Source organism: Cupressus sempervirens, chromosome 3 (genome assembly GCF_028749045.1).
Source record: "Cupressus sempervirens isolate cs-2001-9-10 chromosome 3, ASM2874904v1, whole genome shotgun sequence".
Classification (NCBI taxonomy): domain Eukaryota; kingdom Viridiplantae; phylum Streptophyta; class Pinopsida; order Cupressales; family Cupressaceae; genus Cupressus; species Cupressus sempervirens.
In genome coordinates this window covers 423,594,400-423,616,058 of record NC_143120.1, presented here as the reverse complement: position 1 = coordinate 423,616,058, position 21,659 = coordinate 423,594,400, and the positions used below count along the sequence as shown (strand labels likewise).

Below are 21,659 nucleotides of genomic sequence, written 5' to 3'. Positions count from 1 at the left end.
GGCTTTTGGTGAGAGACTTCCATGGTTTGATAAGAAGCTATACGATGATGTGAATGAAAAAATTACATAGTTTTGGAACTCTAGCTCAAGAGTATCACCCAATGCTAAAGATGTGTTAAATTTGAGAATTGGCATCAGAGACTGCATACCACATCCTAAACATTATTTGGAGGTAAGTCAAACTATATTCTTCAAAGAATTTAGAGAGAGTAATCCAAGACCGCATATATCACAAAGGGCTTTTGATTCTTTGAAGCTATTTTATTGTGTGCCACTTAAAATTTGAAATACATGTTGTTGCAAATATCATGTCAAATTTTCTATGCACCATGAACTATTACGCTCCATCCGTTCTACTTTGCACGATAAAGAAATGTTGGAGAATTGTGGTACTAGTGGGCTTTCAAAATCATCAAGAGACTTTGTAGATCAATTTTTATATCATAGAGTTGATGGGTGTTCCTTTTATAGAAATACTTGCTTAAATAAGAAGTGTTAAGACAATAGTAAAAAAAAATGGTATATGAAATGGTGAAATACACATCAATTGAAGAGTGGGGGTAAGGGCTCTAGATGTGAATTGGTTGCAAAAGAAATCAATATGGCTAGTTTTATTTCAAATTTTAAGACATTTTTTTTCTACAAGTATGCAAGACATAGTCATAGGTCTTAGTCATTAGATCAACAATTTAGAATGTGTAAGGATACTTTTCCCATTGGCACTATTATATCAATTACTGACTTTGTAGAGAACAACACATTGGAGCCTCAAAATGAGATATAATCTCAATATTACAACTCCATTCAAATTGTTCTTTTTGTCCACATAACATATAGACATGCCCCTGATAGTGTGGAAGATAATTGGAAGACTATTAGAGAGTACCATTTTTATATGAGTGATGATAGATCTCACTCTCACAAGTTTGTATAACATTGTTTCAAGAATTATTTTGATTTCTTGCAAGAGCATGACATTGTTATGGCGAGACATATAATTTGGTCAGATAATTGCACAAGTCAATTCAAAAATGGTTGCATGTTTTATTAGTTGTGTAGGATGAATGCACTAAGGGGGGTGCCTCATATTTGGAGTTTTTTTGAGTCTAGCCATGGGAAAGGGGAACATGATGGAGCAAAGGCATGTGTGAAGAGAGCTCTAGTTAAGGAGTAATTGAAGATTTCAAGACTAGAGCTTCTTGAAGCTTGTAGCATTGTTGATTGGTGTAGTTTAGCATTATCATAGGGGGGCACTCTTGATTCAGTAGTACACAGGTTCTTATGGTTGGTTGAGGATGGGTCCATAGGTGATAGATTAGATTATGCTATAGTCAGAGACTCATCAAAAATGCATTCATTCTAGAGCTTTGATTCTAGTATATGGACCATTTGGACATGACAACTAGCTTGCTTTTGTCCTAGTTTTTTTTAGTGTGATTGGGATCACCATGAGCCCAATGAGTGGGTGGACACATGGGCTCCATATTATCTTACTCCATTTTCTTTAATGCCCTCTATCAAAAATGATGACATGGAAAGTTTATTTGAGCATAACCATCTATCAGATCTTTTTCAGCCAAGACATGTCTTTGCATTGGTTGCACCATAGGGGAATGATGAGAAATTAGATTTATTGTTGGCATGTTGTGTAAGAGGTAAAAAGAAATCTTGCACAAGCAACCACAGATGATGATGGATTCACATATCCTACTAGTTCAGTGATTAATTCTGAAACATGGCTATGAACATACATTTTTGGAAGGAATGGAATTCCTACATTCGAAGACTATCAGAAGAACAAAATAATTCTCATATATTTTCATCTTATTATAGCAACAAATGTAAAGTTTTTGAAGCATCGAGGAAGAAAAAATTTAAAGAACTTTTTACAATTACTAATGTTGATCATGAAGCCCTATTGTAGACCCTAAAACAGAGAGAGGACCCTTTTGGGACACTTGACTAGGTATATTTACTCCTTATGTTATTTTGTTCATAATGATTTGGTGAACCAATGATTATCTTGTTTAATACACTAAGTTACTAATTTTTTTATGATATTGGAATGTACGTACATCATAAAGAGTAGCCATACATGAAGATGAAAAAACTAAATAAGAAGCAGAATGAAGAAAAATATATTCTATTTTTGACATTACTATTATTTTTGATAGTATGATTTTTGATAGTTTTGTATTGATGTAATCATGATAAAACACTTGAGATATTATAAACGTAAACTTGTTGATTTAATGTAAGAAAAAAAGATGATTTTACTTAATGCAATTTATGTGGAGAGACCTAAAAATGATGATATTAATACATACTAACACCAAACTTGTATTGTTCCCAATGTTAAAAAGTTAAGAGAGGTAAAAAGTAATGTTTTTACTTAATACTAACCCTAGTGACACCCTTTTTCTAGCCATGGTGAGCCTCCATTGTTCTTGGCCACCCCATACCAAAGAGTCTCCAAGGTGCTCTAAGAGCATTTTGAGGTTGATATTCCAAGGGTCATAACTTGAAGCTCATGAGGGCTATCAATGAAACATTAAATGCTAAAGGATAGTCATGATGATGCCTAAAACCACCCATCTCATTTTTGAGAGATGACATTCCATTTGGATTTGGCACATCGGTCTTGCTCAATGCTAAAACTTGTAGTTTACCTCAGTTCACAGGTGCATCATAGTATAACTTTGAAACCACTAATTTTGGCATTGAATCATCAATGCCATTAGCTCCAGGTGGGTGGGTGATCCCTAGTGACACCCTTGCTCCAGCCATGGAAAGTCTCCATCGTTCATGACCACCCCATACCAAAGAGTCTCTAAGGTGCTCTAAGTGCATTTCAAGGTTGATCATCCCATGGTCATAACTCAGAGTTCATGAGGGCTATCAATGAAATTTTGAATGCTATGGGACAATCATGCCAAGCCCTAAAATAACCTATCTCATTTTTGAGAGATCACATTTCATTTCAATTCGACACATTGACCTCACTTTATGCCAAAACTCACAATGTGCCTCAGTTCATAGGTGCATCACGACATAACTTTGAAACCACTAATCTTGGAATCCTATCAAAACCATTAGCTCTAGATGAGTGGGTGAACCATATTGACACCCTTGTTCTGACTGTGGAGAGCCTCCATCATTTGTGGCCACCCCCGTACTAAAGAGTCTCTAAGGTGCTCTAAGTGTATTTTGAGGTTGATTTTCTGAGGGTCATAGCTCAGAACTTATGAGGGATATCAACGAGATGTCAAATTCTACATGACAGTAATGTCGAGGCCTAAAATAACCTATCTCATTTTCTAGAGATCACATTCTATTTGATTTTGGCATAGTGATCTCTCTCGATCTTGGCATTGACTTGTCAGTGCTATTAGCTCTTATGGGTGGCTAGAACCCAGTGACACCCTTGTTCCAACCATGAAGAGCCTCCATTGGTCATGGCCACCCTATACCGAAGAGTCTCCATGGTACTCTAAATGCATTTCGAGGTCGATCTTCTCAGGTTCATAACTCGAATATCAATAAAACATTGAATGCTACAAGATAGTCATTCCAAGGCCTAAAATAACTTATCTTATTTTTGAGAGATCACATTCTATTTGGATTCGTCACAATGATCACGTCTAATGTGAAAAATCATAGTGTTCCTCAGTTCATAGCTACATCATATTGTAAATTTGAAACTGCTAATCTTGGCATTTAATCGTCAGCACCATTAGTTTTGGATGGGTGGGTGAACCCTAGGGACACCCTTGTTCTAACTATGGAGAGCCTCCACCATTCATGCCTACCCGCTATCGAAGAGTCTCCAAGGTGCTCTAAGTACATTCCAAGGTTGATCTTCACAGGGTCGTAACTTAGACCTCATAAGGGGTATCAATGAAATGTTGAATGCTATAGGATGGTCATGCTAAGGCCTAAAATAAACACTCTTTTTTGAGAGACCACATTCTGTTTGGATTTGGCATAACAATCTCGCTCGATGCCAAAACTTGTAGTGTGCCTCAATTCATAGGTGCATCACAATGTAACTCTAAAACTACTGATCTTGGCATCGAATTGTTAGTTCCATTAGCTCTATATGGGTAGGTCAACCCTAGTGACACCTTTTTTTTGGCTGCAGAGAGCCTTCATCTTTCACAACCACCCCATACTGAAGAATCTCCAAGGTGCTTTAAGTGTATTTCAAGGTCAATCTTCCAAGAATCGTAACTTAGGGCTCATGAGGGCTATTGATGAAATGTTGAATGCTAAAGGATGATCATGCCAAAGCCTAAAATAACCTATCTCATTTTTGAGATATCACATTTCATTTGGATTTGACACAACAATTTCGCTTAAAGCAAAAACTTGTAGTGCGCCTCAATTCATAGGTGCATCATAGCATAACTTTGAAATTGCTAATCTTGGCATCAAACCATTAGTTCCATTAGCTCTAGCTCGGTAGGTGAACCCTAATGATGCCCTTGTTCCTACTATGAAGAGCATCCATTATTTGCGACACCCTGTACCAAAGAGTCTCCAAGGTACTCTAAATGTGTTTCAAGGTTGATCTTCTGAGGGTCATAAGTTAGAGCTTGTGAGGGCTATCAATGAAATTTTGAATGCTACATGATGGTCATGTTGAGGCCTAAAATAACATATCTCATTTTTGAGAGATCACATTCCATTTGGATTTGGCACATTGATCTCCCTTGATGCCAAAACTCACAGTGTGCCTCAGTCCATAGGTGTATCATGATGTAACTTTGAAACTGTTGATCTTGGCATCGAACCATTAGTGTCATTAGCTCTATATGGGTGGATGAATCCTAGTGATAGCATTATTCTAGCCACAGAGAGCCTCCATCATTTGTGGCCACCCTGTACCGAAGAGCCTCCAAGGTTCTCTAAGTGCGTTTTGAGGTTGATCTTATGAGGGTCATAACTTAGAGCATGTGAGGGCTATTGATTAAATGTTGAATGCTATGTATAATGGTCATGCCAAGGCCTAAAATAACCAATCTCATTTTCAAGAGATCGCATTTAGTTTGGATTTGGCACATCAATCTCGCTCAATGCCAAAACTTGCACTCTGCCTTAGTTCATAGGTGCATCACAACGTAACTTTGAAACTGCTAATCTTGGCATTGATTTGTCATTGCCATTAGCTCTAGATGGGTAGGAGGACCCTACTAAAACCCTTTTTCTAGCCACGAAGAACATCAATCATTCATAGCCACCCCATATTGAAGAGTTTCCAAGGTGCTCTAACTGTGTTTTGAGGTCAGTCTTCTAAGGGTCATAACTCAGAGCTCGTGAGGGCTATTGAGGGAACATCGAATACTACAAGATGTTCATGTCAAGACCTAAAATAACCCATCTCATTTTTGAGAGATCACATTCCATTTGGATTCAACACAATGATCTCACTCGATGCGAAAAGTCACAGTGTGCCTCAGTTCATAAGTGTATCATAGTGTAACCTTGAAATTGGTAATCTTTGCATCGAATCATCAGTGACATTAATTCCAGATGGGTGGAAGAACTCTAGTGACACCCATTTTTTGGCCATGAAAAGCCTTCATCATTTGCACCCACCCCATTCCAAAGAGTCTCCAAGCTGCTCTAAGCATGTTTTGAGGTCAATCTTCCAAGGGTCATAACTTCGAGCTAGTGGGGGCTATCGATGAAATGTAAAATGCTACAAGATGGTCATGCCAAGGCCTATAATAACCTATCTCATTTCCAAGGTTCTCTAAGTGTGTTTGGGTAGGTGAACCATAGTGACATCTTAAGGGATTGCAGAGATTATTTCAAATAAAACATACATGATAGCATTTCAAATTAAACATTGCATCAAAATTTGATAATAAAGGTTGTTCAAATGTTAGTAAAAAATTATTGCATTTGAATTGAATATAATGAACACAATCAAAATAAATGATATTCGATAATAATGAACAATACACATGATCCACAATAAATTGAACAATACTATACTAAATTTTTTTATATATCATTGTGCACATAAATGAAAAAAAAAAAAATATCAAAATACATGTATCCATAAACAAATTACACAAATATATATCAAAGTTCATGCATCCATAGACAAATTATGCAAATATATATCAAAATACCTAGATTCATATAAAAAATATGGTTGATCATGCCATCAAAATGTATATAATATCAATGTTCATGTATACAATGTAGCATATTCCATCTCAAAATGTCTCATGTCACATCATATGACAACTATACTATCCTATGCTGCTAGTTGATGATCAAAATGCAGCCTCTTCATTGCACTAGGTGGATCAAATGCCTCCTACATAAACAAAAAAGGAAAGCCCTTGAAAGTTAGACTACTAAATTTATATGATTCTATGTATCTAACATTGAGTTACTCAAATATCCTCTTTAAATGAAGATTTATAGTTTTAAACTTTCATCATAAATACCCATCTCATTGACCTCCTACGTTGGTTAGGAGTCCTCTCATACGTCCTCGACAATGCTTGAACCTCATTTATTATGGCTTGTGTATGTTCAAGTATGTTTGTTAGATGTATCTATAACTTAAAATATAACATTATAATTCATTGCATGCTAAATTTATAACATATAATCAAGAATTCAAACTAAAAATTACCTATGTCAACTCCTCCTCTTGATATAATGGTTGCATGAACAAAGATACAAAGCCCTAGTGTCCAACCTCTTGTGCACTACATGTTTCCTATGAGATACAAAATACTAGTTGTTAATATCATGGAAATCAATTTTAAATTTATTTATGAAAATAAGGAAAATTAAAAATAGATGATACTTATACATATGATGGGGCTCTCATTGTGAATGGAAATGCCAAAGGGTCTACGAAATGGAATCTACCTAGACTCATCACCAATAGTCATGCCCTATACAATAAAGAATGTAATTAAATTTCATTACCAAAAACATTTTACAAGAATGCATCGATATTTAATCACTTTAAAAGCACCTAATTACTTTTTCCTTGTCAATGGGTTGTGCCTCATCCCCCGCACTCTGCCCCCACCTAACGGGTGATACTTGCAAGAGAAAAGAAATATTATAAACCATATATGCTCCAATATCAAATAGATAAAACAATGATAACACAACATAATATATCGTAGATGTCACAAGGCCAAATGAAATAGCTCAAAGCATGACATTATCAACATGTCTAAGCTCCTCCTCAGTCATCAACTAAACATTAAAGATCACATAATGTATAAGTCACTATGGGTTTAAAAATTAAAAATTACTCTATTATAAAGATTAACTTTAAATTGCATGTCGTAATTAAAAAATGTATACACATACTACCATAGAAGAATTCCATGCCTCTACATGTCCCTTCTCTCTCATGTTAGGGTGTGTAGCCTCTATATGTGCATCTAGTGTATCCTCCTCAAATACAAACTAATACTCAGAAAGATCACCTGTGGGACCCAAACAAATACTCTTGCACATTATGTAAGTATGGAGCACACAAACATGTGATAAGCTCACTGATGATGAACTCATGCTAGCATCATCAACATGGAGAGGCAACATTGAGCTCACTGATGATGAACTTGCCCCAGCATCATCAACATGGGGAGGAAAAATTGAGCTAGCTTAAGATATCAACAGGCTACTCAATCTATGGATGGCTCTAATAGTCTGAGAGCTAGCCTCTAGAATGATATCAAGATGTTGCATTAGAGGAGGGGGGCAGACATTAGTAGGGGGGACAAAATTGTCAGCTTTGTTCCACTGGGAAAAGGGTCTATCCTAAGGAGTTCCTCCTCCTACACCCATGTTGGGCCTCATGCTCCAATAGTTCACGTTGATGTGCAACACAAATGTGGCATACAATTTTCTAATGAAATAAAATGGCATCTCTAAATTGTTGTATGGAGGGATGTCAAAAAAAATCCACCAATGATCCCCAAAAGTTTGCACACATAGCCTCATTTATGCACCATTTAGTTGATAGTTTGGGCTTTGTGCAATCTACTTGTTTACAAGTTTTTGGGTCCACAAAAAGGCTAACTATATCATCTTTAGTTAATATTTAGGGCCGCAACCTCACCATAGTCCAACCCATCATCAAACATGTCATGCATTTGGTTATGTCAGCAAAGAGCAACATTTTGATCATTGTTAAGTGTTTCAATATTATCCATTATGGTGTTTAATGTGGATAACACAAGAGCCAATGCAGGTATAGTGTTATATGTGGTTTGCAAAACCCTTAGTTCAATGAGATTTTCAAATATCATTTGGTGGATGGTTTTGAGGGGGTATTGGATCATTTGGTGAGGGTTACGAGGAAAATTGTTTCCTACCTCATTATCATCATTTGGGTCAGCCATACCTATTAATTTGCAAAACATAATTTCTATTAAAAACAACCTAACTTTCAACAATTTCTATTAAAAAAAATTTTTTTCTAAACAAATTCAATTTAAAATAGCTAATTTATAATAATATTCATTCAAAACATTTTTAAAAAAAAACACCCTTATCCAATACCTGTTCTGAAATCCAATACCTGACTGGAGGTCAGCACTCAAACCATAAAAAAATGCAATGTAAAAAGAGCTCTCAAGTTTTTTATTTAAAAAAAATTGAAAAATCTATGTTATAGGTTTCGGGTATCCGATTTCATATTGGATACCCAATTACTGATTAGATACCTAAAAAGGCTTGGTCCCAGCCTTTTAACCTTAGTATTAGGATGGGTGAAAAAAAGTCAGAGCAGATTTTGAAATGCTTTTAGACATTTTCAAACTCCACCTTTTTTACATCACCACTTTTTGGCACACCATGATCCTGCATATACCCTGCAAGTTACCATGTGATTTTATTGGTCATGGAGTACAAATTCCTAAAAGTCTCAATGAATGTCCCTCAACTTTCAAGAAAGGAGTATAATATGTTTTCAGTCAAAGACAAGAGCAAGTTTGGTTTTGACTACACCTTGAACAGGTTTATTGAACAAATAAAGAAATTTAAGATTTAACTCTTGATGTTGCTTCTCCCAACATGGTCTCACCTCAAGTAGCTCATATTGCACTTTTTTCTTCTGGCATAATCTCCAATATTGTTATATAAGCATTGCTCCATCCCACAACCATAAGAGATTTGGATGTCCAACCCATAAAATCAGATCATTCATGAAGGATTGATACTCATATGAGCATTTGGTCCCATGTCATGGGCTTCTTGGTTCAAGATGTCATAGTGCTTAGGGGATTTCCTTTTTTGCTTAATGATTTTCCATATTATGTATTTGTTTGTCTAAGATGTAGTTATACATCAAACTCTATGATATGTATTATATCTTGGGAAATATTCAAGAGTAAAAGATGTGAGATCTTGTAACCAAATTGATCCTCAGTATTTTTATTATAAGCCCAAAATTCCAACCTAATGTATTCATACTGTATAAACATAAAAAATTTAATATATTATTAAAACACAATATGTAAAAGAATTAAATCAAAGAATTCTATAACTTCCAACTTCAAGAAATAATGAACACTTATGATAATCTTACTAAAATTTGTACCTTTCACTAATATATGTCACTTAGACAAAATGATTTTTAAAAAAGCAAAAAAACTTAACAATTTTCATTACTTAGTGAAGAAAATTAAAATCATAAGGAACATGTTTCTTATCAAGAAGAACACAATCTTGTTTTGTTTTTTAAACTTCCCTTATATTATGTTTTAGTTTAGGATTTAGCCACTACCCATTGTTCATCTCCTATAAAGAAATCAATTGACATTAAGATGCTAACAAAAAAATTATAATATTATCTCATTCCCAATATCTTCTCTCCAATCAAATCACCAAATAAGGTATACATTACACAAATGCCTAAGATAAAAATATCAAGTTCATATTAACTGTTGTAATAATGAGGTTTAGGTTTTGCTTTGGGTAGTTTTGGGCACTGCACTAAGGGGCGCTCTGTCTGTAAATTTCTCTATTTTAGGGTTTTGAAATCATGGTGCAGAGTGGGAAAAGGACCAAAAAGGTCAAGTGGTTCAATTCACATAAGGGTTATGGATTCATTACCCCAGATGATGGCACCGAAGATCTGATCATTTACTAGACATTGATTTGTTCTGATGGATTCAAATCACTGGTCGAAGGGGAATTTGTGGAGTTTTCTATTGACCATGAGCAAGGCAGAAGAACTAAGGCTCTTGATGTGACTAGGCTGAATGGAGCTTTTGTTCAGGGGTGAAGTAGTGGAGGAGGTAGTTGGGGGGGCAGGGGGGTGGTTTTGGCGATGGTGGCAGTGGAAGAGGAGGTCATAGTAGTGGTAGGGGTTATGGTGGTGGGGGTTATGACGGTGGTAGCAATGGATATGGCGGTGAAGGTTATAGCGATGGCGGTGATGGACGCGGTGGTGGCGGCCATGGTGGTGGAAGCTATTATAACTACAGTGATTCTGGCCATTTTGCTTGCTACTATCTTAGTGGCAGTGGTGGAGGATAGTCAAATTTGGGAACGGGTTTAAATATTTATGTTGATTCAAGGTTTTGTTTATGCAGTTAGGGTTCATTTGTTTGTGGAATTTAAAAAATTGAGATATATACAAACCTCGATTTAGCCAAATCAAGGTTTTGCAAATCTTCATTTCAATTTTTGGGATTTTACTTGAACTGTTCGTTTCACTCAGAAGATGCATGTGAAGACACATTTTTATGCGTAAGCTTGGAGTTGAAGGAAAATTTCAAAAAATAGTCTAATCTATTGTTTAAAACTCCTTTAAAAACATAAATAGGTTTTGATTTTCAATTCCTACTTGCTAGTAGGAAATTGGAAAACCTGGTTTTTGAGGCAAAATTGGAAGTTTGGTATGCTAATTGCATTTTGCCAATTTTAAAACAAACGCAAAAAATTTCAAATTTAGATTTTGAGAAAGCCAATTCGTGTCATCTTCTAGGAACCAAACAGAACCTTAGCGAAGAGCTTTGCTTGGCTTTTGTTTAGTTGAAGGCTTTGATCGATTAGCTTTGGTTGGTTATATGTGGATTTTGTTTTAAAGTTTTGTGATGAATTGGGGTTTTTTTCAAATGGGAGAATCGTTAAAGTTTATATGACTTAAAAGTTCTTATTGACTGGTTTTTCCACAATGGTTAGTGAGGATGGTGATCTATTTAGCACTAGCACCATTTGTTGTGCTACTTTGTAAGGTTTGGCTAGCTTTTTGTTAAACAATTTTCAAATTGATGGGGAAAAGAAAAATAACACATTGTTGTAATAATGTCTTGGGATAGATAGAAATATCGATATAATGAAGTCGACATTAACCTTTTCTCCTACATTGCAAGTACTTTAAGAATTAAGTAATATATATATATATATATATATAGAATGAAAAATCATTATAAACATTTAGAAAATAAAATTATAGTTTAAATAAAATATGATATTAAAGACATAGTTAAATGGAATGTCTTAACCTTGAGTTGCATTGTTGGAGCAAAATATTTTCTAGACTATGACACAACTTGGTTGAGCCCAAAATCTTATGCTTTATTTAGAAACTCTTGTTTCATACTCCTTCTTTCTAAACCCTATGGGAGTCCTAATATTTTCTCCTATTGTCATATCCTTGAATTAGTGCACCATATATTTTTTGAATGATCCTTTGCTAAAGAAATATGGAATTTATTGGCTATCACTTTGCAAGGTAATGCTTATGTTCTACACATTATTTCTATATATATTTTGAAGAAATCAATAAATCTAGATATTATTTTTGTTCTACACTCTCTCATCTCATTGTTTGGCTTATTTGGAAATGTAGGAATGACGATACATTTATAGGTAGAACTAGGATTCTTAATGAGTCTTTATAGAGACTCATTCACCGTAATATCTTTGTGCAAGTTACCATGTGATTTTATTGGTCATGGAGTACAAGCTCCTGAAAGTCTTAGTGAATGTCCCTCCACTTTCAAGAAAGAATTATCATATGTTTTCAGTCAAAGACAAGACCAAGTTTGGTTTTGACTATACCTTGAATAGGTTTATTGAACAAATCAAGAAATTTAAGATTTAACTCTTGATGTTGCATCTCCAAACATGGTCTCACCTCAAGTAGTTCCTATTGAAAAATTTTCTTCTACCATCACCTCCAATATTGTTATATAAGCACTACTCCATCCCCCATCAACTCTACCATAAGAGATTTGGATGTCCAACCCATAAAACCATATCATTCATGATGGATTGAGACTTATATGAGCATTTGGCCCCATGCCATGAGCTTCTTGGTTCAAGATGTCATAGCGCTTAGGGGATTTCCTTTTTTGCTTAATAATTTTCCATATTATGTATTTGTTTGTCTAAGATGTAAATGTACATCAAACTCTATGATATGTACTATATCTTGGGATAGATGCAAGAGTAAAAGATGTGAGATCTTGTAACCAAATTGATCTTCAATATTTTCATTATAATTAATTTAAAAAAATCAGTAACAAAAATAAATTATATAAATACTATTAAGACTATTTTTCATATATTAAAAATTAAAATAATTTTTTTAAAATTTAAATTGTCCAAAATTCTAACCTAATGTATTCATACTTGATAAACATATAATTTTTAATAGATTATTAAAACACAATATGTAAAAGAATTAAATTAAATAATTCTATAACTACCAACTTTAAGAAATAATGAATCCTTATGATAATCTTACTAAAATTTGCACCTTTCACTAATATATGTCACTTAGACAAAATCACTTTAAAAAACGCAAACAAAACTTAAAATTTCTCATTGCTTAGTGAAGCAAATTAAAAATATAAGAAACATGTTTCTTATCTAGAGCAACACTGATTTTTTTTTTTTTTTTTTGAAGTTCTCTTATATATTATGCTTTAGTTTAGGATTTAGCCATTACCCATTGTACATCTCTTATAAAAAAATCAATTGACATTAAGATACTAACAAAAAAAAATATAATATTATCTAATTTACAATATCTTCTCTCCGATTAATTCACCAAATAAGGTATACATTTTACAAACGCTTAAGATAAAAATATCGCTTGGTATACATTGTACAAATGTCTAGGATAAAAATATCAAGTCGATATTAACTGTTGTAATAATGTCTTAGGATGGAATAGAAATATCGATACAATGAAGTCGACATTAACCTTTTTTGCTGCATTGCAAGTACTTTAAGAATTAACTAGAAGGGTCAACTGCTCACGGAGTCTGTGAACCCCTTGACACGCAACACAAGAAGAAAATATCGCCGGCAACACAATTTACCGTCTCTATGAACCCTTTGACACGCAACACGACGAAAATTTCAACCGCAATATAATATTTTTGTTGCTTAAATACTGTTAGGGAACCATTGTACTATATCGGCCTCTTCTCTTTCCAGTGAATGTCCATCCTGGAAACCCTCTTTGAAAAATCCTAATGGTGGAGGGGCTTCATCGATGGGAAATATATGCTTATGCTTGCTTTTCACAGTTGTCCTGCTTATTCAGCTCCAGAGTAATAGTGGCGCGGGAGATACTATTTCCTTGGGTGCCTCTCTCACTGGAAACCAGACAATTATTTCAAAGAATGGTATATTTGAGTTGGGATTCTTCAGCCCCAATGGAGCCAACTGGTATATTGGCATCTGGTACGCCCAAATTCCAGAGAAGACGTATGTTTGGGTGGCCAACAGGGAGACTCCCGCCAGGAAACAGCCAGGCCTTTTGAAGCTGTCGAAAGATGGTAATCTGGTGCTGTTCGATGCAGAGGATGCATCTATTTGGTCAGCCAACACAAAAAACAAGGCATCCCGGGCTGTGTTATTGGATTCTGGTAATTTCTTAATGCTGAGTTATGACAATGAATCTAATATTGTTTGGCAGAGTTTCGACAATCCCGCAGATACCTTGTTGCCCGGAATGAGGTTCGGTGGACATCAAAAGCTAATCTCCTGGAAGAGCTCAACGGATCCTGCTCCCGGAGTGTTTTCCCTACAGAGGGATCCGTCAGGGGCCAAACAATTTGTGTTCAAGTGGAACAATTTCGAACAGTATTGGACGACCGGAATTTGGGACGGCACAATTTTCAGCGGAATGCCAGAAATTGCAGACAAACATATGTTCAATATCAGCGTTCAGAGCAATGGCTCTGGTTTGTATTTCACTTACATGTTGGTCCCTAATTTCAACGTCCTGGCACGTTTCGTCGTGACCAAATTCGGACAAGGGCGACAGTATGCATTTGTAAGGGACGGTTGGAGCATGTTCTGGTCTGTCCCCGGAGATGGATGCGACGTTTATGGTGCCTGCGGTGCCTACGCGACTTGCGACTCCAAAAATCTCCAGTACTGCAGCTGCGCGGAAGGCTTCGAACCCACAGACAATCACGCCTGGGTTTCCCAAGATTGGGCGTCCACTGGCTGTGTTCGGTTGAGCCCATTAAACTGCAGCACCGACCGATTCATCCAACTTGGCGTAACATTGCACGATGATTACGCCTTCTCATACCCTGCAATATCAACAAAAAAAGATTGCGAGAAAGCCTGCCTACGCAACTGCTCGTGCACCGCGTTTTCTTTCAATCCGCCTTCAGGCCCCTGCCAAATCTGGTCCGGAGATTTGCTCAACCTGCGCAACTCTACTTCGTCGAGAAGGAATACAAATGTCTTCATAAGAGTAGGTCCCTCTCAACTTTCCAAGAAAAGCAAAAGCAGAAGTATTACGGGCCTAGTGCTTTGGATCGTCGGTGCACTAGCCGTTGTCGTGGGTATCTTTTCAGTTTTCATTTGGCGGAGGCACAAGCAAAAATCAATGGACAGGCGTGCGGATTCCTCGGACTCTTTTCTAAGAATATTTACGTACAAGGAGCTGAAAATTGCGACGAGGAATTTCAGGTCTGAGCTGGGGAGCGGAGGATTTGGATCCGTGTTCAAAGGATCTCTACCAGACGGTACGCTTGTAGCCGTGAAAAAAATGAAGGATTCGAGAGAACATGAGAAGCAATTCCGAGCAGAAATCAGTTCCCTCGGAAACATACAACATGTCAATTTGGTCAGGCTTCGAGGGTTTTGTGCGCAAGGATCGAAACGGCTACTGATCTATGATTACATGCCCAACGGCTCTCTGAATTCCATGCTGTTCACAAGTAATTCCAAGATCGGTGAAGGGAAGGTGCTCGACTGGAAGACCCGATTTGAGATCGCTCTAGGCACTGCAAGAGGGTTGCTCTACCTCCACGAAGAATGCAGAGGCTGCATCATTCACAGTGATGTGAAGCCCGAGAACATCCTGCTGGACAGTAATATGTCACCCAAATTAGCCGATTTTGGGTTGGCAAAGCTGATGGGTAGAGATCTAAGCCGCGTGCTGACGACTACGAGAGGAACGAGAGGATACTTGGCCCCAGAGTGGATCGCCGGTACTCCCATCACTCCCAAGGTAGACGTCTACAGTTTTGGTATGACTCTTTTGGAAATCATTTCTGGGCGGAGAAATCTTGACTTATCCGTGCAAGATTCAAGAAAGCTCTATTTTCCTACATGGGCTGCAACTCAAGTACAGCAGGGGAATATGATGAATATTGTGGAGGAGGGTGTTGTACTAGAAGAAGTAAACATGGAAGAAGCAAGAAGAGCATGCATCGTGGCATTATTATGTATTCAGGAGGACGAGGAAGTGAGGCCGAGTATGAGGCAAGTGCTGCAGATTCTGGAAGGGAAGATAGAGCCTTAAACACCGCAGATTCTGAGCTCAGCACATAGTGATAGCACTGTTGCTAGCTGTTAAGAAATTAAGCTTACTACAATGTCGTTGGTTAAGAGGTTTAGCTTAAACATTAGTTAATAGGTAAATAATGTTAAAACATATTCTATACAAATATGTAAATAATGTTAAAACATGTAAATATTTCATGATGTCTTCATTTTCAAGAGCTCACCAATAATATATAAAAAAAATCTTTTATGTATTAAATATTAAGCAATTTAACAAATTGTTGATTTGAAAATAATGCTAATGTTTATTCTTATTTAATTTTCCATATGTCTATACATTACTGCGATTAAAATATGTAAATAATGTTAAAACATATTCTATACAAATATACTAGCACTTGCACCTAGACTGAGGGCAAGTGTATAGCCAATAGATATGAGGGATATTCTCCCATCACTTCCTCACTACATAAATTCAATAAAAAATGAAAATATATTCTATTCAATTTTAATATTGACACAACTAATATATATGATCTTTTATGTTTAAAATCTTAAGCAACTATTATTAATTCTTTGCTCAAAAATAATAAAAAGTTTATCCTTATTTCTTTCTCTTCTATCTATACATTACTAAAATTAAAATATATAAATAATGATAAAACATATTCTTTGTAAATATATAATTAAACAACTTTCAATTAAGCAAAATGAACCAAATCTCTCACTTGAAAATAATTCTAAAAATATATATATAAACTTTCAAATAAATAAACCAACACTTCAAGAAATATGTCTATTGATACATATGGGTACCTCCCTCTATTTCTTTGTGTCTATCTATAGTATGGTTATATCTTTTCTTTTTGCCATGTTTTGGCTACAAAAAAATTAACTCTTGCTACTTCTGTATGTAAATTAACAATTCCCATTTCTTTTTTTTTTGAAATTAAGGTGAGTAGGATGAATCAAATTTTAAAAAAGTATTTTATGAAGTTAGCTTTTTCTTGGGTGCGTTATGAGTATAGGAACTTGCGAGGAGATTGTTCAAATTTTGAACCTAAAATTACTCAACTATGCACTAAGATAGAATTGGAAAATTGAAGGTGAAAGGGAAGACCCATTTCCAAGTTGATGAGCTAGATGGAAATTGGAATTTATCCCAATGAAACCTCAATAAAAATAAAAAATAAATACTAATATAAAAGGAATTCCATGGAACAAACTTGATATTCTAAAAAATAAATGTGAGGATATAAATAATATGATCAATAGAGCTAATTGGAATATGCATGAACCAAGATCAAATAAACTTTAAATAAATATGATTTCATTCCATCTCTTTGAAAGGAAGCCCCATTAACGAAGGGGGAAAAAAAATTTGGTGACATTGAAAAGGATTTTGGGCATTAAGAAGATTTAGAAACACATGTAGCCAAAAACACCTCTATTTCTTTGTATTTGATACAAAGGATGAAAAGTAATTCAATATTATATTGGAGACACTATTTTTTATACTGAAAAATGTTTATACGAAAAGAAAATTTTCCTCTTGTTAGAAGGGTGGTCTTGACTATGGTTCAAATTTTTTTTTTTAAAAAAAGGAAGAATAAAATCTAGTCTTTATTAGTGATTCATTGGTGGAATTAGGCATCATTTAATGACTGACACTAATGTATATTATCCTATGAATTACAAATTTTATCTTGGAATTTAGGGCTTTTAGTAGCTTGTTTTGACAAAGGGTTGCTCAAGATCATCTATAAGAATGTAGATTAGATGTAAGTTACACTCAAGAAACAAATTTGTCTATTGAAGATATGATTATTATATCCATTATAATTTGGAAATGTGGTCATTGTATATGCATTGGACTCTTGGTGATGATGGCAGAGTGACTTTATTTTAGAATCTTGAAAGCATGTCTACATACCAGTTCTTTTGCTCAACATATTCTCAATTTCATTGATCTAGTATCCTACTTGTATTCAAGTGAAGCTATCCTAGTCAATCATATGGAGGGAACCATCTTATGATAGTAATTTTTTTTTTTGGCTAAAACTCCCACTGTAGTGTAACACTGAACTATTCATGGTATCAAAAAATAAATCTGAAACATGATAAAAAACATCACACTGAACAGTAATACTAAAACTACAATTTCTCCACAATTAGCCAAAACAAACAACATTATCAATATTGCTAATAGTAAAACTTATGCTAACAAAAAAACAACCTAGCCCCAAAAACTACCTCTATGTCCATCATCAGAATCAGGAAAACATGGCTTCAAATCCTAGAGTGCATCTTTATAGCCACTCTTAATTGCATGTTTGGGGATGAGACAACCAATTGTTAAATCCTAAAAGACAGACATAATCTCACAAAATTTACAAATCTCAACAGAGAACCTACAAATTTGATGCAAGTGTGGACTGAAGTTCTGAGATCATTCTCTGAGAAACTGGAAGAAAACATTCTTGGCCTTCATGTCTTTCTATTTATTCTCTATGACAAGCCTACTATTTGTTTAAAAATAATTATTATTCCTTCAGCATCAAAATGGTCTTTCCCTTCGCCTTCACAAAGTGGATGTTATGCAAACAGGCCTTCTTACTTTGCTTGAAACATCATGCGAGGTGAAAGCAATGTTGTACTTATGGTCCTCGCTGTTGATTGGGAAGCACAACTGCATTGCACAAAGTTTGACAATAGCAGCTCCAGTCTGTATCTTATGTACCCATATTTTTGGGTAAAAAACTTTTGATCTCCCTCAACACCTTTTCCAATGTGTTCCACAAGTCTTTTGTACTTTCCAGATTCTCTTGTGCCTCTTACCTTTGAGCAGTGCATTGTCACATACTTCCCCAATGGCCTATACAGATTGGCTGAGCTCAACTTCTTTTCATGTCCTTTTCTGCTCTAGTCTGTTTATGCCCATTATAATGAAGGTTTTAACTCTCATCTTGGCCTACTCTACACTTTCACTTGGCTGTGATAGACTGCTCTATTCTCTATGATCTTACATGTTCTGATACCAATTGTTAATTTAAGACAATTGTTAATTTAAGAGATATAAACTAAGAATACACAAAATAAAACAAGAGACAGGATATATTGTGATTCACCACAACTGTGGCTACGTCCACACCAAGAGTAGATAAAATATATTATTCAATCATTGCAGCTTACATACAAAGGGCTTTGCCTTTATATTTATACATTAGTTCTTCAAGAGAAGACGAAGAGACAAATAAGAGGAATGTGAAATGAACAGACATGACAGTTGGACTTCACATCCAACAGTTAAGAGGTTAAGCTTAAACATTAGTTAACAGGTGAAATCAATCTTATAGTGGTAGAAATGTTACACCTACTTAAGAATTTAATCTTGATCATTGGTTAAGAGGGAAAATCAATTCTAGCTAGTCAACAAATATATATATGTCACTCTTTTATATTTTTCTTATATCCATGATGTCTTTATTTTCAAGAGCTCACCAATAATTTATATATATATATATATATATATATATATATATATAATCTTTTATGTATTAAATATTAAGCAATTTAACAAATTGTTAATTTGAAAATAATGCTAATGTTTATTCTTATTTATTTTTCCGCATGTCCATACATTACTATGATTAAAATATGTAAATAATGGTAAAACATATTCTATACAAATATACTTGCACTTGCACCTAGACACAGTGCAAGTGTATAGCCAATAGAGATGAGGGATATATATTCTTCCATCACTTCCTGATTACATGAATTCAATAATAAATGAAAACATATTCTATTCAATATTATTATTGATACAACTAATATATATGATATTTTATATATTAAATCGTAAGCAACTATTACTAATTCTTTTCTTAAAAAATAAAAATAAATGATCCTTAATTCTTTCTCTTCTGTCTATACATTACTAAAATTAAAATATGTAAATAACATTAAAACATATTCTATGTAAACATATAATAAAAAAACTTTCAATTAGGCAAAATAAACCAAATCTCTCACTTAAAAATAATTCTAAAAATATATATATAAACTTTCAAATAAATAAAACAACACTTTAAGAAATATGTCTATAGTATGGTTATATTGTGATTCTTTTTTCCATGTTTTTGGCTACAAAAAATGTAAATTTTGCTAGTTATGTATGAAAATTAACTTAAAAAATCCCCTTTTCATTTTTTTTGGTAATAAAGGTGAGTAAGATGAACCAAATTTTAAAAAACATTTTATGAAGTTAGCTTTTTTTTTGGTGCGTTATGAGTATAGGCACCTACAAGTAGATTGTTCAAATTTTGAACCTAAAATTGCTCAACCATGTCCTAAGATAGAGTTGGAAAATTGAAGAAAGGGAAAACCCATTTCCATGTTGATGAGCTAGATGGAAATGGGAATTCATCCCAATGAAATGTCAATAAAATAAAATTGAAATACTAATATAAAAAGGATTCGATTGGAACAAATTTGATATTCCAAAAAACAAATGTGAGGATATAAATACTATGATCAATAGAGCTAATTGGAATATGCATGAATGAAGATCAAATAAACTTTAAGTAAATATGATTTCATTCCATCTCTTTAAAAGGAATCCCCATTGTCGAAAGGAAAGAAAATATTTCCATGACATTGAAAAGGATTTTGGGCATTAAAAAGATTTAAAAACAATTGTAGCCAAAAATACCTCTATTTTGTTGTATTTGATGGAAAGGATGCAAAGTAATTTAATGTTATATTGGAGACACTACTTGTTATAAAGAAAAATATATGTATGGAAATCAAATTTTTCTCTTGTTAGAAGGGGGGTCTTGACAATGGTTCAAATATCGAAATAAAAAAAGGATGAATAAAAACTAGTCTTTATTAGTGATTCATTGAAGCAATTACGTGTCATTTAATGACTAACACTAATGTATATATCCTATGAATTACAAATTTTATCTTGGAATGCACGGGTTTTAGTAGCTTGTTTTGATGAAGGGTTTCTCAAGATCCTCTATAAGAATGTAGATTAGATGTAGGTTAAACTCAAGAAACAAATTTTTCTATTGAAGATATGATTATTATATCCTTTAGAATTTGGAAATATGGTCATTGTTATGTTTTAGACTCTTGGTGATGATGGTGGAGTGACTTTATTTTACAATCTTATAAAAATTTCTACATCCTAGTTCTTATTGCTCAACATATTCTCAATTTCATTCATCTAGTATCCTACTTTTATTCAAGTGAAGCTATCGTAGTCAAAAATATGTATACACCTTAAAATGTAATATGTAAGGGTTCACTTTGGGTGGATATTGGATTTATGCAATCTCTAATGTCTTCTCTAACATATATATTAGGAGGGTATTTTAATGGAATAGATAGTATAAGTGAAGAAAAAAGGAGGCATCAATTATCTACAACCTTTAATTTTATCCATAGTGAATAGATTATTTCTTAATTTATTGGACATGGCTTCAATATATGGTTCCTTTAATAGACCAGTTTAATATGTAGAACTTACTCATTGTACAATATATTAAGTACATTATTATTCTATGATTAATAATAGATAGACTTACTTTGTAGAATTATAGGTTGGAAGATATCTAACCACTTACCAAGAAAATTATCCTATTTAATTTTATTACTCTAAAAAAAAAATTTTATAATGGTCCAGTTTATGTAGTATAGATTTATGTCATGTCCCTTTTTCCAATAATTAAAAATAATAATCTTTTCTAGGCAGGCAGGCCCAAAAAGGTGAAGTTTCAGAAAAAGGGGATAATCTTTGGAAGCTAATGGACTAATAAATGAAAATTATTATTAAAATATGTTTTATTAACCCCTCTTGGACGTGAGTTAGGGTTATTCCCTCTTTTAAG

At 34.3% G+C, this 21,659-nt stretch overlaps 1 pseudogene; it reads left to right on the top strand.

Annotated features, from left to right (window-relative positions):
• Positions 1–13,315: 13,315 nt before the first annotated feature.
• On the top strand, positions 13,316–15,778 carry LOC149566833 (G-type lectin S-receptor-like serine/threonine-protein kinase At2g19130 pseudogene; annotated as a pseudogene).
• The last annotated feature ends 5,881 nt before the right edge of the window (positions 15,779–21,659 follow it).